This window comes from Phascolarctos cinereus, unplaced genomic scaffold (genome assembly GCF_003287225.1).
Source record: "Phascolarctos cinereus isolate Bilbo 61053 unplaced genomic scaffold, phaCin_HiC Scaffold_5;HRSCAF=322, whole genome shotgun sequence".
Lineage (NCBI taxonomy): Eukaryota > Metazoa > Chordata > Mammalia > Diprotodontia > Phascolarctidae > Phascolarctos > Phascolarctos cinereus.
Window position 1 is genome coordinate 165,791,200 of NW_027555958.1, and position 14,183 is coordinate 165,805,382.

The window sequence follows — 14,183 nt, forward strand, 5'->3', positions numbered from 1 at the left end:
GGATGTCCATTATCATTACTATTTTTCAATATAGTATTGCTATTGTAAATAGGAATAAAACAAGAAAAAGGAATTGGAGAGGAAAAAAGACAATGAGGAAACAAAACTATCATTCTTTACAGATGATATGATGGTATATTTAGAGACCCTTAGGGAATCAACGAAAAACTAGTCAAAACAATCAGCAACTATGTTACAGGATATAAAATAAATGCACATAAATGATCAGCATTTCTATATATTACCTTCTTCTAGACTCCAAGTACAGCATTACAAGCTGTCTCTCAAGGTGACATATTTAAAGTCCTCTACAAATGGGAAATACATTATTTTCAAAATTCTAAACTTTCACCTCTGTCAATAGTGAGATGATCTCTGGGTTAAAGAATTTTTGAAGTCTTGGCAATTCAGTGGGCATATTTTTAATACTTTTGATGAACCCTGTCTCCTGGTTCATCAGTGGATCCTTGTCTAGACCATAATGGTTTCATGCCCTGTCATCCACAAGAAATAGAAAATTCCTCTATAAGTTATGTACAAATAGATAACCCAAGGCCACTAGATATTTTTTCATGTTACATTGTGCCAGACCTTTGTCCTGGTTCTGGTTTCCAGTTTCATGCCCTGCCTCTCATTCCTCCCAGTATTGACCTCACAGTAGCTTATTTCTATGAACTGCTTCACTCTTTTTGCCACATTCATTGGTTTCCATGAAGGGGGGGAATCTGGTAAACTCTCAAATGACCTAGAAAGTGTCTAGAGGGCAAAGTATGCCATCAAAGAAATTTGACCTAGTGTCTGTAGCCATAGCTGCTGATGCAAAATTATTTTTGGCTTTGTGGCTTTTCCTCTGATCTCAAAGGATTGCCTAGCTCTTTCCATCACAATGAGCTACACATTTCTGTTTATGGCACAATAGCTTAGTTGGCTTTTAGATGCTGCTTTCCAGCATTCCATGACTATGCTACATTACTCAAAGTCCTAAATCAGCATCTCTTTCTTATAGCATTTATTCTGTCTACTCTTTCTCCTATTTTAACTCACCACGTGAGACCGGTTTTGGTCACCCTGCTGGATCAATCCCTTGAGCAAATACTTTGAAATGACTGTTGCTTCAGAATTAGTCTGCATCTGTATCTTTACAAAGGGAACTCTCATAAAGCCAGATTACTAAAAAAGTGGAAGGTCATTGCTTGGCCTGGTCTAAGGCAAAGTTGAGAAGAAGGCGGGGGAATAGAGGTAATGGTGAATATGGATTTGGGTGAGGACTGACTTTGTCATTTCATTTTTATTAAGACCTGCCAAGTATAATGTCACTATCTCTGCAACTCATAGTGGTCTAGCATAGTAAGAGGCTAAGTGAGAGGGAGTCATAATAATTATCTCTCAGTGTTTATAGTTTGATTTGCTAGATGAAACCAGGACTGAGACTTTGGGAGTTCTCCACCTGAATAGATAAGAGTGAAATCTCAAGGGTACAGCCATCAGAAAATGGCATAAATATGTTCAGTGCTTGTAGAATGAAGAGTTAGGGCTTCAAAGAATTCTGTGCAGCCGGATACCTTGTTGCCTACCTCAGCACTAAATGAGATATGTGGATTCTCAGTAGCCTTGTTAGACTTAACGATTCCCAGATTTAATCCTACTTCTGCTCCAGGTACCTCTTGTCAACACTAACACTCAGACCATAAGCTATATATTAGGTTGTTTTCTGTAGTTTCTTCTTATGACAATTTAGCTTCTTACCTAGAGTAGAACATCCTAGAAACAATCTATTGTCTCAAAAACTCCAGGTTCTTTAAAATGGAAATGCTTTACACAGTGACACAGAACCTTTGTGGAAACAAGGTTGTAAAATTTCTCATCTCCAGATATCAGGAAACTGGCATCTGGGAGAGGCATATCTGTAGCATCACAGGATCATAAATGTAGAACTAGAAGGGACATGAAACATACTGTAGTCCAACCCTCCTTATTTTATAGAGAAAGAAATGGGGCCCACAGAGATGAAATGATTTGCCCAGGGTCTCACAGCTAATGGCCGAAGTGGAATTTATATCCAGTTCTTCCTGACTTCAAGTCCAATACTCTATCCACTAAACTCTGCTGCCTCTCAGTGTCCTCAAAAAATAGTAATATATTCATAACTGTTCCACTCTACAGAAATTTTGGTAAAAGGTGAGAGATTTATGTGATCTGAAGAGAAACCAGACAAGGCTATAAGAATCATAAGCCTCAAGCACTGAAGGATCTGGGCCAGATAATAATTAAGTATAGTTTATTTCAAACATATTAATTACATTTTGAACACACCAAAGTGGTTTTCCTAATTCTCCTGACTAACCAAGCTGCCTATAGGGACCACCCTAACTATCGACCACTTTCTGATAATAGACTTTGAAGATTTCTAACATAAATCCAAGGTTTTCAAAAACTCACTCTAGGCCAAATCTACTGGTTCCAGCAGGACCCTTTCTCTTGTGGAATAAATCAGAAACTTATGTGTGTGGACCCCAGACCCACCGTGTAAGCCTTTGTTTTCATAGACCAGTCTAAGTGACCTCCATGTCAGTTTTGATCTTTGAAAGAGACATGGCTCAACATATGACTGGGTCAATGATATTTCTTATAGGTGACATGCTCATTATCCTGCAATATCTCCCCTTCTATGCAGCTGAATCCAGAAGAACCCACATATGTTATATAGATTTATGCTCTCAACCCAGGAGTCATCCTGGATTCCTTGCTATCTCTTACCTGTCATAGTCAAGCTATTGCAAAGGCTGCCAATTTTACCTTTGCCACATCTCTCCAATGTGTCCCCCTTTCTCCTCTGACACTGCCCACTCTAGTGGAGGCTCTCATCACCTCATCCCTTCATTACTGCACTAGCCTGCTGGTAGATTTAGCTGCCTCTAGTCTCTCCCCACTCCAAACCATTCTCCATTTAGTCACTAAAGTGATTTTTCCTAAAATGTAGGTCTGATCATCACACACACACAGAGCACACTTCAGTGGCTTCCTCTTGCCTCCAGTAGCAATGCAAAATGCTCTGGCATTCAAAGCCCTTCATAATCTAGCCCCTCTCCTACCTCAGGCTTCGTACACCTTCTTCTCCAACATGTGCTTTTTGATCCGATGCTACTGGTTACATGGTTCTTCTATGAACAAGACAATGCATCTTTTAGCTCTAGACATTTTTTCTTATTGTCCTCAATATCTGGAATACTCTTCTTCCTCTGCTCTGACAGCTGACCTCCTTGGCTTCCTTTATGTCTCAACTAAAATTCCACCTTCTATAGGAAGTCTTCTTCAAAACTCCTCTTAATTCCAATGTTTTCTCTCTTTTACTTATTTGTTATTTATTCTGTATATAAGCTTACTTTGCATATATAGGTTTACAAGTTATCCCCCCCATCAGATTGAGGTAGGGACTATCTTTTGCCTCTTTTTCTGTCAGTGCCTGGCACATAATAGGCGTTTAATAATTTTTTAATTGATTGATTGAACTGAACCAGCCTGATATATCTTGGGGTGAGGGAGGGGTGCATATTAGTAATAAAATACTAATATAAATAATAAAATGTTAATAATAAAATGATAACAGTAAAAATATTATGTGATAAGAGAAGTTCAAGAAGCAAAGCCAGGAGAATAAATTAATATAAACAAACCCTCAGGAAATAAAAGGATGGAATGACCACTAGGACTACAAGAGTGGCTGAAAGATAAGAAATAAGTTATTTAGAAATGAAATCATAACTCTTGAGGGAAGAATTGGAAGGAGAATAAATAGCTTAAGACAAAAAAGTAGAAAAATCTCACTCAAATACTGAAAATACTATAACCAAGTCAAAAGCCTAAAAATTAGAAGAATATATATGATGCCTCTACCATCAAAACCAACTGATTTAGAAAAACAGGTCAAGGAGAGATAATTAGGAATCATTGAAATGCCTAAAAATATCAGCAAGCAGAAAGCCAGGATATCCTTGTTTCAAAAAATCATAAAGAAAGCTGCCCAGATCAACTAAAGCCAGAGGACAAATGAAAAAGAGAAAAATTCCACTGGTCAGCCTCAGAAAGAAGCCTCAAATTGGAAACACCATGGCATTTTAGTAAAGTTCAAAACCAGAGCTTCCAGGTCAAAGCAGCTGAGAAAGATTGGTTATTTATAGAAACAGACTTCCTTTATCTGGGAGATTTTTAGAATAAAGGTTAAATTTTGTTTCCAACAGTCATGTAAGCTAAGGAGCAGGTCATAGAGACTATCAAGAAGGAAAGTATTTATATGAGACCTGACTAAATCAGAGAAGGTAGGAAAGACTTAAGAATCTTTCTTTGTCTGCCTCTTTGTGTGGGACAAGTGCAAGTTTCTCATGTGAAATGTAAGCTATGCTCCAAAATGTAGTGAGGCTTCAGAATGAGCTGCGCCTAAGTTTCACTTTCATTTTGGGGGAATGGGGCTGTGCACCAGCTGCCCACCCCCTCCCTTGTTTTGTAACCACCCCCTCTTTTGTTCCGTACCTTAACTTTACCAAATAAGGCAATCTTCTAGATCCCAAGCGCGTTTTCAGTAAAATGTATCTCTTGGGTTCTAAATACAGACTGTGAGGTCTCTTGCCTCAGCCAATGAGGATAAAGAGATTGAGACAAACAAGTGGGGAGTGGGGCTTTTTGGATTGGTTTGTCTAAGACTATATAACTGCTTGCTGCGTTTGTGCTTTGCCTCACTACTCCAGTCTGTCCTGGGTAGGTGACGCCCAGCTCTCGCAGGAGACTCACTAGAATAAAACTTCTTTTCACCTGGAGAAACCTCTGAGTTTTTATTTGAGTAAGTGGTCAAAATCCCACTCATCTTCTACTTTCAGGAATCTCTTTCTTACATGAAGAGCAGCTCTGTCAGGGGGAAAAAGAACCCAGATTCAACTGGGTTCTCTCTCTCCTCTTCCTTTTCTTTTCGTCTTTCTACTCTTTCTGTCTCTCTGTCTCTCTCTCTCTCTCTCTCTCTCTCTCTCTCTCTCTCTCTCTCTCTCTCTCTCTCTCTCTCTCTCTCTATCTCTGTGTCTCTCTCTGAGTCTCTCTCTTTTTACTACTCTTTCTCTTAGTGCTTGGTTTGAAGCTAGGAGGACTGTATGATCTTCACTTAAAGTAGACCTAAATGGACTCAGGAGAAGTAGTCTAATTCTGTCTTATTTGCAGGGATATTTCACAAATTGAGAGGGTGTGTTCTTTGGACAGTCTGCGGCTATCTTTGAATCTTTAGAGTTGCTATTGAAAACTATATTTGGCCTATTACTGAATCATCTGTACCAGTATAGAACCAAGTTCCCTCTTGACTACTTCTCAATAACTGATACTACAACTATTTGTACTGGTTAAAAATTATAAAGTGAATCAGTGGAACAGACTAAATAAATAGAATTTATAAACAATCAAACTTAGTAACACATTGTTTGATAAATGCAAGAATATGAATTCTCCAGGAAAAGACTTTCTGGGAAAACTGGAAATCCATTTAACAAAAAACAAAAGACAATAACAATAAACTACCACCAACAAGAATAAGAGATTTAGACTAGCATTTTACACGTGTATAAGAGTAAATTTAAAATGGGTGAAGGATTTAGGTATAAAAGGTGAACATATTTCTCAAATTGTGAAAAATGGAAAATAAACAGAAGTACTTTTACAATGATGCTGCAGAGACTTTTTTTAAAATCTCTAGTTTATTTTTAACATTCTTTTTTTCCTTTTTGAGTTCTAAATTCTCTCCCTCTCTCCCCATCCTTACTTATTTACTTAGAAGACAAGCAATATGATATCAGTTATACATGTGAGGGCAGCTAGGTGACATAGCAGATAGAGTGCCAGGCCTAGAGTCAAGAAGATGCCTCTTCCTAAGTTCCTACATTATTTTCTTTTTCTGTCATGTTAATCAGTCTTTCAGATGTGAGATGGTACCTCAGAGTTATTTTAATTTGCATTTCTCTAAGGCTCAGAAACTTACTACATGGGTGTCCCTGGGCAAGTTGCTTATACATGTGAAGGGCAGCCAGGTAGCACAGTGGATAGAGTGCTGGGCCTGAAGTCAGGAAGAATCATGCTCAAATATGGCCTCTGACACTTACCTGAGCAATTCACTTAACCCCTTTTTCCATGCTCCCCTAATTTATTTACATCATTCTTTATGTCTAAACATTTATCTATTTTGACCTTATTTTGGAATATAGAGTGAGATATTGATCTAGGTCTAGTTTCTTCCAAACTGCTTTCCAGTTTTCCCAGAAATTTTTGTCAAATGGTGAGTTCTTGTTTACAAAGCTTATATATTTGGGTTTATCAAACACTAAATTGCCACAGTCATTTGCTACTGTGTATTCTGTACCTAATCTGTTCCACTGATCCACCGCTCTGTTTTGGTCTCACCATGAGCAATTAATATTTCTCCAGTTGTTTAGCTCTGTCTTTTTTCTGTGAAAAATGTTTTGTAATTGTATTCATCTAGTCCTCGGGTTTGTCGTGGTAAGTAAACTCCCAAGTATTTTATAATGTCTGCAGTTATTTTAAATGGAATTTCTCTACCTCTTCCTGCTGTGTTTTGCAGGCAATATATAAAATGCTGATGATTGTGTGCATTTGTTTTATATCCTGCAACTTTGCTAAAGTTAATTGTTACACCTAGATTTTTATGGATTCTCTAGGGTTCTCTAAGTATACCATATCATCTGCAAAGAATAATAGTTTTGTTTCTTCATTGCCTATGTTTATTCCCCCAATTCAATTTTCTAGTCTTATTGCTATTTATTATAGCATTTCTAACATTATATTGAAAAATAGTTGTGATAATGGAGATCCTTGCTTCATCCTGATCTTATTGGGAAAGCTCCTAACTTGTCCCCATTATAGATAATGCTTGCTCTTGGTTTTAGATAGCCACATCTTATCAATATTAAGAAGGGCCCCATATATTCCTGTGTATTCAGTAGGAATGGGTTTTATGTTATGTCAAAAGCTTTTGCTGCATCTATTGATACAATCATATGACTTTTGTTGTCTTTGCTATTGATAAGGTCAATTATGATTATAGTTTTCCTAATACTGAACCAGCCTTGCATTCATAGTGTATTATCTTTTGATATATTCCTGTTATCTTCTAACTAGCATTTCATTTAAAATTTTTGTACCAATATTCATTAGGGAAATTAGTCTATAATTTTATTTATATATTTTTTGTTTCCTTGATTTAGGTATCAAAATCATATTTGTGTCATAAAAGGAATTTGGTAGAATTCTCTTTAATTTTTTTTAAAAATATATTATTTTGATTAATTGTTCCTTAAACTTTTGGTAGAATTCACTTGTAATTCCATTATGCCCTTTTTTTCTTTTGGGAGCTTTGTACAGCATGTTCAATTTCTTTTTCTGATAAGTTACTTGGGTATTCTATTTTCTCCTCTGTTAATTGGGGCATTTTATATATTTTTTGTAAATATTCATCCATTTCACTTAAACTATACTTTTACTGGCATATAATTACTACTTCTAATAGTTGTTTTAATTTCCTCTTCATTGGTGGTGTATTCATCTTTTTCATTTTTTGTACAGATAATTTAGTTTTATTCTTTATTTTAATCAAATCAGCCAATGGTTTTTTTTTTACCAAACCAGTTCCAAGTTTTATTTACTAGTTCAACAGTTTTTATTTTACTTGTAATTTTATTAATTGTATTAATTAATTAATCTCCTTTCATTTTCAGGATTTCCACTTTGGTGTTTAATTAGGGCTTTTTAATGTGTTTTTTTCCCAGTTTTTTTTAGTTGCATGCCCAATTAATTGATCTCCTTTTTCTCTCTTTTATCGATTATACATTTAAAGATATAAATTTTCCCTTAAGTACTGCTTTGGTTCCCACAGATTTTGGTATGTTGTCTCATTGTTGTCATTACTTTTAATGAAATTATTGATTGATTCTATAATTTGTTCTTTGATCCACTCATTCTGTAGTACTAGATTATTCAGTTTCCAATTAACTTTTAATCTACCTTTCCGTAGCCCTTTACTGAATGAAGAGAATTTTTAATCATGTAAAAACAAAGGATATCACAAAAGATAAAATAGACAATTTTGACTACATTAACTAGCCTTTTGTACAAACAAAATCAACAGGAACATTGGTGAAAGGGAAAATACTTGAACAAATATTTCTGATAAAATCTGACATCCAAGATATTTTTTAGAATTAAGACAATTACGTAAGACCAAGAGACATTCTCCAATTAATAAGTGGCCGAAATATCTAAACAAATCATTTTCCAAAGAAGTATTACAAACTGTTATCAGTGATAGGAAAGTCTATTCAAAATCAGTAATAGTAAGTGAAACTACACATTAAAACAACTCTGAGGATTTCTATCACATCCCAAAAATTACAAATACCAAAATGTGGAAATAGTCCATGTCAGAGTGTTTCATCTAAAATGGCATCATCCACATGGAAGTTAATAGGGACCTGCTTCTGGTAAACTGGAAGACTGGCACATTTATGGGCAAAACAACATTTAGAGTTTGTTTGCCCTATGGTGGGGAGCAATATTTTCTACTAGCTGTGCAGCCACGACTATCTGGTATCTTTAAAATTACCCAAGTCAACAACACTGGTGGCTTTTACTTGCCTTTCCATCCTTCACTCATAGCAGGTAACATCATGCAATAGGCCACATGGATAGAGCACCATATTGAGCTGCGGGCCTTTTTGGTTCATCCTATTCAGTTTTAGGTGCAGATAGTCCAGTGTAAACATGAAAAAGACTGTAGATAGAAAGTTTCCATATATACCACCAAGGAGAGAATCCATATCATTGCTTTTTTGTGGTAACAAAGAAGTAGAAATCAAGTCAGATGAGGTATGACTAATTAATTGTGGAATGCAATGAGAAATGATTTTGTTGTGAAATAGTAAATACATAGAATTCATCAAACATAGGAAGACATAAGAATGAAAGTAGAGTGAAGGAAGCATAAATAGGAAAACATATCCAATGACTTCAACAATGTAAAAAAAGAACAATGAAAATTACCTATTTTTTTAAGATAAACCTTGGCCCTAGAGAAAAGATGAAAAAGTATACCTTACTCCTTTCCTTTAAGAAGTGGGGAAATGGATATAGACTATTGGATATAATATCAGGCAAGGTCAGTGTTTTGACTGGTTTTGCTGAATTGCTTTTCCCTCTCAAAATCTTTGTTACAATGAAACCCTCAATAAGTAGTTGGAAGGACTGAGTTTAAAGCACAACACTTGGAACACCTCTTCTTCAAAGAAGTTTTGAGGATTGTAGGTGGAGGTCACAGATGTTCATGGCAGACAGACATCAATAATTTCAGGGCTTTAATTGTGGTTGAGGATGAGAGCACACATGAAAAGGCTTGGAACATTGAAGAGAAAGGTGGTAAATGTTGATAACTAGTCTCTGATTCATTAAGAATAGATCTCATTGGGAAGTGTAAACCAAAAATAAATGACAATATTGGGGGATGGCAGTAGGAATGAATACCTTAAGCAATAAGTACCCAAAGAAAAAGCTTTCTCCCTCTCTTTTGCTTCCCCCCCTTCTCCTTTTCCCTCTCCCTCTCCCTTGCCCCACCCCCATGGTTTCCATTTCTGTGGTTGAAAAGAAACAAGATTTTTGGGTTAGGTGATCCAGTTTCACATCTCAGATCTGCTTCTTTTTAATCTGTTTTACTTTAGACAAGACACTGTATCTCTCTGGACTGTGATTCCGTGTCTGTAAAAACAGATAATTTCTAAGAGGCAGCTAGAAGGTGCAGTAGATAGAACACTAAACCTGGAGTCAGGAGTAATTGAGTTCAAATCCAACTTCAGACACCTCCTAGTTGTGTTACCTTGGCACAAGTCACTTCATCTCTATCTGACTCCATTTCCTCATTTTTAAAATGGGAATAATAGTACCTACCTCCCAGGATTTTTGCGAAGATCAAATCTGACAATATTTATGAAGTGTTTTGCAAGACTTAAAGAGTTACAGAAATACTAGTGATTTGAGGTACATGCAAACTCTAAACAGTATGATCACAAGACTGATCCCTATTCCTAAATTAGCAAATTTGGAAAAACTCCTCAGTCACAAATTGTGAGGGTGCATGCTCTTGGTAGCTTGCTGATATCTCTCTACAATTCATTTCTAAATTAGGAGGAATAAAATTATTAAAGAAAGCATCAAAAAGACTTGAAAGAGACACTATCAGTAGGTCAATAAATATTATTTTGCCGTATACTTTCTGAAAGGCTTTTCATGCTGTTTTTTTTTTCTTTAATCATACCTGACCTACCCATTTGCAGTTTTGACCACTGGTGGTTTAGGCATAGCAACACTGCTGATAGCTAGGTTTTCAGTCAAGTGAACTATGCATTAACATGTCACCAAGAAAGAGAAGGGATTTTTTTTTAAATGTCAGCCATAGGAAGTATGCTTTCTATGAAAGAGCCTTTAGCACCAGAAAAATGTGCTCTATTCCACAGTGTAAGGTTCATGATGCCACATTTCCAGAATACACATAATTTTGGCTTAGTTCCACAAAATGAACCATCGAGCTGCCTCTATTTAATTACCACCCTTGGAAGCATTCTGACAGCCGCCATGCAATGCTTAGTAAGCATTTTGCTGCAGACAGCTTGAAGATGTATTGTAGCTTGGAAATTACAATACATTCCATGCCTGGTTCTGTCATCTCTGGGAATGCAGCCTGCTTGTCTCTCTAATGAGCTGTCTGATGTTCCACCCATCTCACCTGTGGCAAACAGGAGTAAATGCAAGTAACCATAAGTTGGCAGATTAGTGAGATCCAAACAAAAATATTCCTCTGTTGCATGAGGCCTTAGTTTCTTTAACTAACTAGATAGACATAGTACATAATTTACTCAGACTTGCACTCTGATGCAAAACATTACACATTTTAAAATTTTCAGCATAAATTAGAACAAACTCCAAAGTGATAGTTCCTCTCATTTTTTGCACAATGTCTAGAAAGCTGATAGAAAGCTGAAAGAGACAAGTCTAAAGGGGGAAAATGCACAATCACTCATCAACTATACACCTTCCAACACAGTTTGCTTTCACATGGGAGAGTACTTCATAAAGCTGATGTGAACACTAAGCCTAGCAACCCCCTTATTAGCTAAGCATGCTCTAGTGGACTTTTTAAAATATGTAATTATATTTGGGGTCATTATTTGATATGAAGCAGATGTAAATCAATATAATGGGGTTCTAGTGTATTTTAGTATTCATCACTAAGGAAGAAAGGTAAGTAGCATGGAAAATGGAAGGAAAAAACATTCAATAAGGGACAGATCTGAGCAAAAATCTCACTTTACTAATTGATCTCTGTGTAACCTCTGGTACTCACCATCTTTTTAGTTCTTTCTAAACTAAAATATCCATTCCTGGCCACCACTCCCTATAAACTCTAGAAGATAAGCACAGACTTTGGTTTTGTATTTGTATACCCAGGCTTATAAGGCAGAGGATTTGGAAAACACGAAATACTTAATGCTTTTTCTTCCTTCCTTCCTTCCTACCTTCCTTCCTTCCTTTCTTCTTTTCTTCCTTCCTTCCTTCCTTTTCTCTCTCTCTCTGTCTCTCTTTGTCTCTCTCTCTCTCTCTCTCTCTCTCTCTCTCTCTCTCTCTCTCTCTCTCTCTCTCTCTTTCTCATTCTTGCTCTTGCTCTCTCTCATCAGGTCCAAATTTTCTTGGACTATAAAATGTTTGAATTCAACTTGATAATCTCTGTGGTACCTTACATCTCTAAATCTGTGATCTTAGTGTCAGGTCACTTCCTTTTTCTTGGTCTCAGTTTCCATATTTGTAAAATAAGGGGTCTGGACTTAATGCTTTGTAAATTCCCTTCTAGGGGTAAATTCAAAGAATTCTTATAAGCATTATTACATTGGGGGAACACGTATGAAAAGCAGTGTCAGAAAAAAAATGTTTCAGATGTATTGTTTTGGTTTTCAAAAATCTACAATGCAAATGTCTCAAGCCTGGTGAATTTTTAAACTGACATCCTCATACACCAATTTATCTTGTATCTCTACAAAGCTATTCTCATTACCAAAAAGCTAAGACAGTCTGAGACAGTTGACCTGGGACAGACAGTCTCTGACTTTATCTTTTGATATCCACAAATTGAGAAAATGGAAGCTCTTCAAGAAAAAGATCTTGTCACTAAACATAAAGAAACCATGTGTTATAAAGAAAGACAATAGGAAACCACTCAGCAAATGGCAACCTGAACAATAAAATCCTCTCTCTTTTGAATTGTTAAAATTACCCAATGAAATTACTTTTTTTTCAAAAATTTTTTTCACTCAACCTTTAGAGGAGACAGGTGTTACAATGCCTTTAAAAAAGGGCTTGCAGCCCAAGAAAAAACATGACTGAACCAGCTTTTGAGGTTTCATAATAGGTCTCAGTGAATAATTAAAATGGGCACCTGGGAATGCCTTTTGTTTTTATTGTTGTTAGGTCTGATATATAAGCTATCTAACATACATAATCTGTATTTAGCATTCACTGGGCAGAAGAAGCCTAGGGAATAGCACATTAGAACATGTATTTCAAGGAAGTGGTTAAAGCACTACCTTCAAAAAATCAATCTCTACTCATTCTCAGACAACCTGTGATTATGAAAGTAAGGCAGCACACTCTGGGGGAAAAAGAAAGCTCATCCAGACAACTCTCGCATCGGAATTTGATTGTTACTGAAATACCAAAAATGGCCCTGTTGGCCATACCTTCCCATAGGAAAGGGTTGTAATTAGCATAATATAGTGGAAAGACACTGAGCTTGGAGTTGGGGGAGACCTAGGTTTAGAACCTGAGCTTGAGGTTGAGTAGCAGCATAACCATGGAGAAGTAACTTTCCCATTCTGAGCTCTAAATTCCTCATCTGTTAAATGGGGAGAGTCATACATATATCACCTACTTCACACAGTTCTTATACAGAAAGTATTTTGTTAATCTTAATGCACAACAGAATAGTGAATTGTTGTTTTCAAAAACCATTCCATTCAAAGCACACGTATAATCTAATGTTAAGATTAGAAGTTGATGTCTGTGCCATTAAAGCTTAATGATTGAGCTTGACACAGAAGGAGAAATATAAGAAAGTCCCACTCCCACCCTTTCTTTGTAGAAATGGGAACCAAGGGTATGGAATAATGTATATGATGTTAGACTCAGTTTATGTGTTGGTTAGCTTGCAGAACTGTTTTTTTTTAATTCTTCTTTATAATTAATAGGCTCCCTGGGAGTAGGAGAAGAGATATATTGGCAAATAACAGTGATGTAAAAAAAAAAAATGTCAATACAATTTTTTAAACTGTAATCCATAGCTATGAAGTCTGTCATTTTGATCTTGCTTCTCTATAGGTTACAAGACTTTTGTCAAGTTTATCTTGAATCTGACAAAGTTGGGGGCATGTTTTATAACACCCATAATACATGGCAATGAAACTAAATAGTGCTGAGTGGCCATCTGTCCACCCTGTACAAAGTGCTCAACTAAGCACCATAAAGGTTCTATACGGCAGGAGAAATGCCCATCCCCATACTGAGCCAGGATGCAAGTGACATTTTAAAGTGACATGCAGAGACTATGAGCATGTCAAGGTCAACTATCCCTACAAAATTAGACAAAGAAAGATGGTAAGCATAATTTAGTGGAGGGTATTAGTGCTGGGCTTAGAATCTAGACTTGAATTCAGGCCTTCTGAATCTTGCCCTTACAAGTTTTATGAGTAGGCAAGAGAAGTAACCTCTTCCATGCCTCAGTTTTCTCATTTTAAAATGGGAATTATATTTATGCTGCCCCTCTCAATGCTATTTTGAGGAAAGTGCTATGAAAGTTGCAGAACATTTCTGAAAATGTAAGATATAATACTGCTGCTGCAGCTCTTCTCCCCAAGTTCTTCCCTAGTCATGTGCTCATCCTGGCATGGAGGGAACTCAGGTTCCTGAAGTCTATGCCATGGAAGTAGAAGCTCTACAAGGCTCTTCTGTTCTGGAAAGCCTTCAATTATGTACTCAACAATAGGTTAAAGTACCCACATGGCATTGAGCAAATCACTTAACCTCTTGAAGAAACTAGACAGTTCAAT

General features: G+C 36.5%; 1 non-coding gene across 1 annotated transcript; it reads right to left on the reverse strand.

The window, feature by feature from the left end:
• Positions 1-2,099: 2,099 nt before the first annotated feature.
• LOC144458163 (U5 spliceosomal RNA) lies at positions 2,100-2,216 on the reverse strand. The gene has a single exon (XR_013487710.1). It is a non-coding gene; the product is annotated as a U5 spliceosomal RNA (small nuclear RNA).
• Between the last annotated feature and the right edge of the window lie 11,967 nt (positions 2,217-14,183).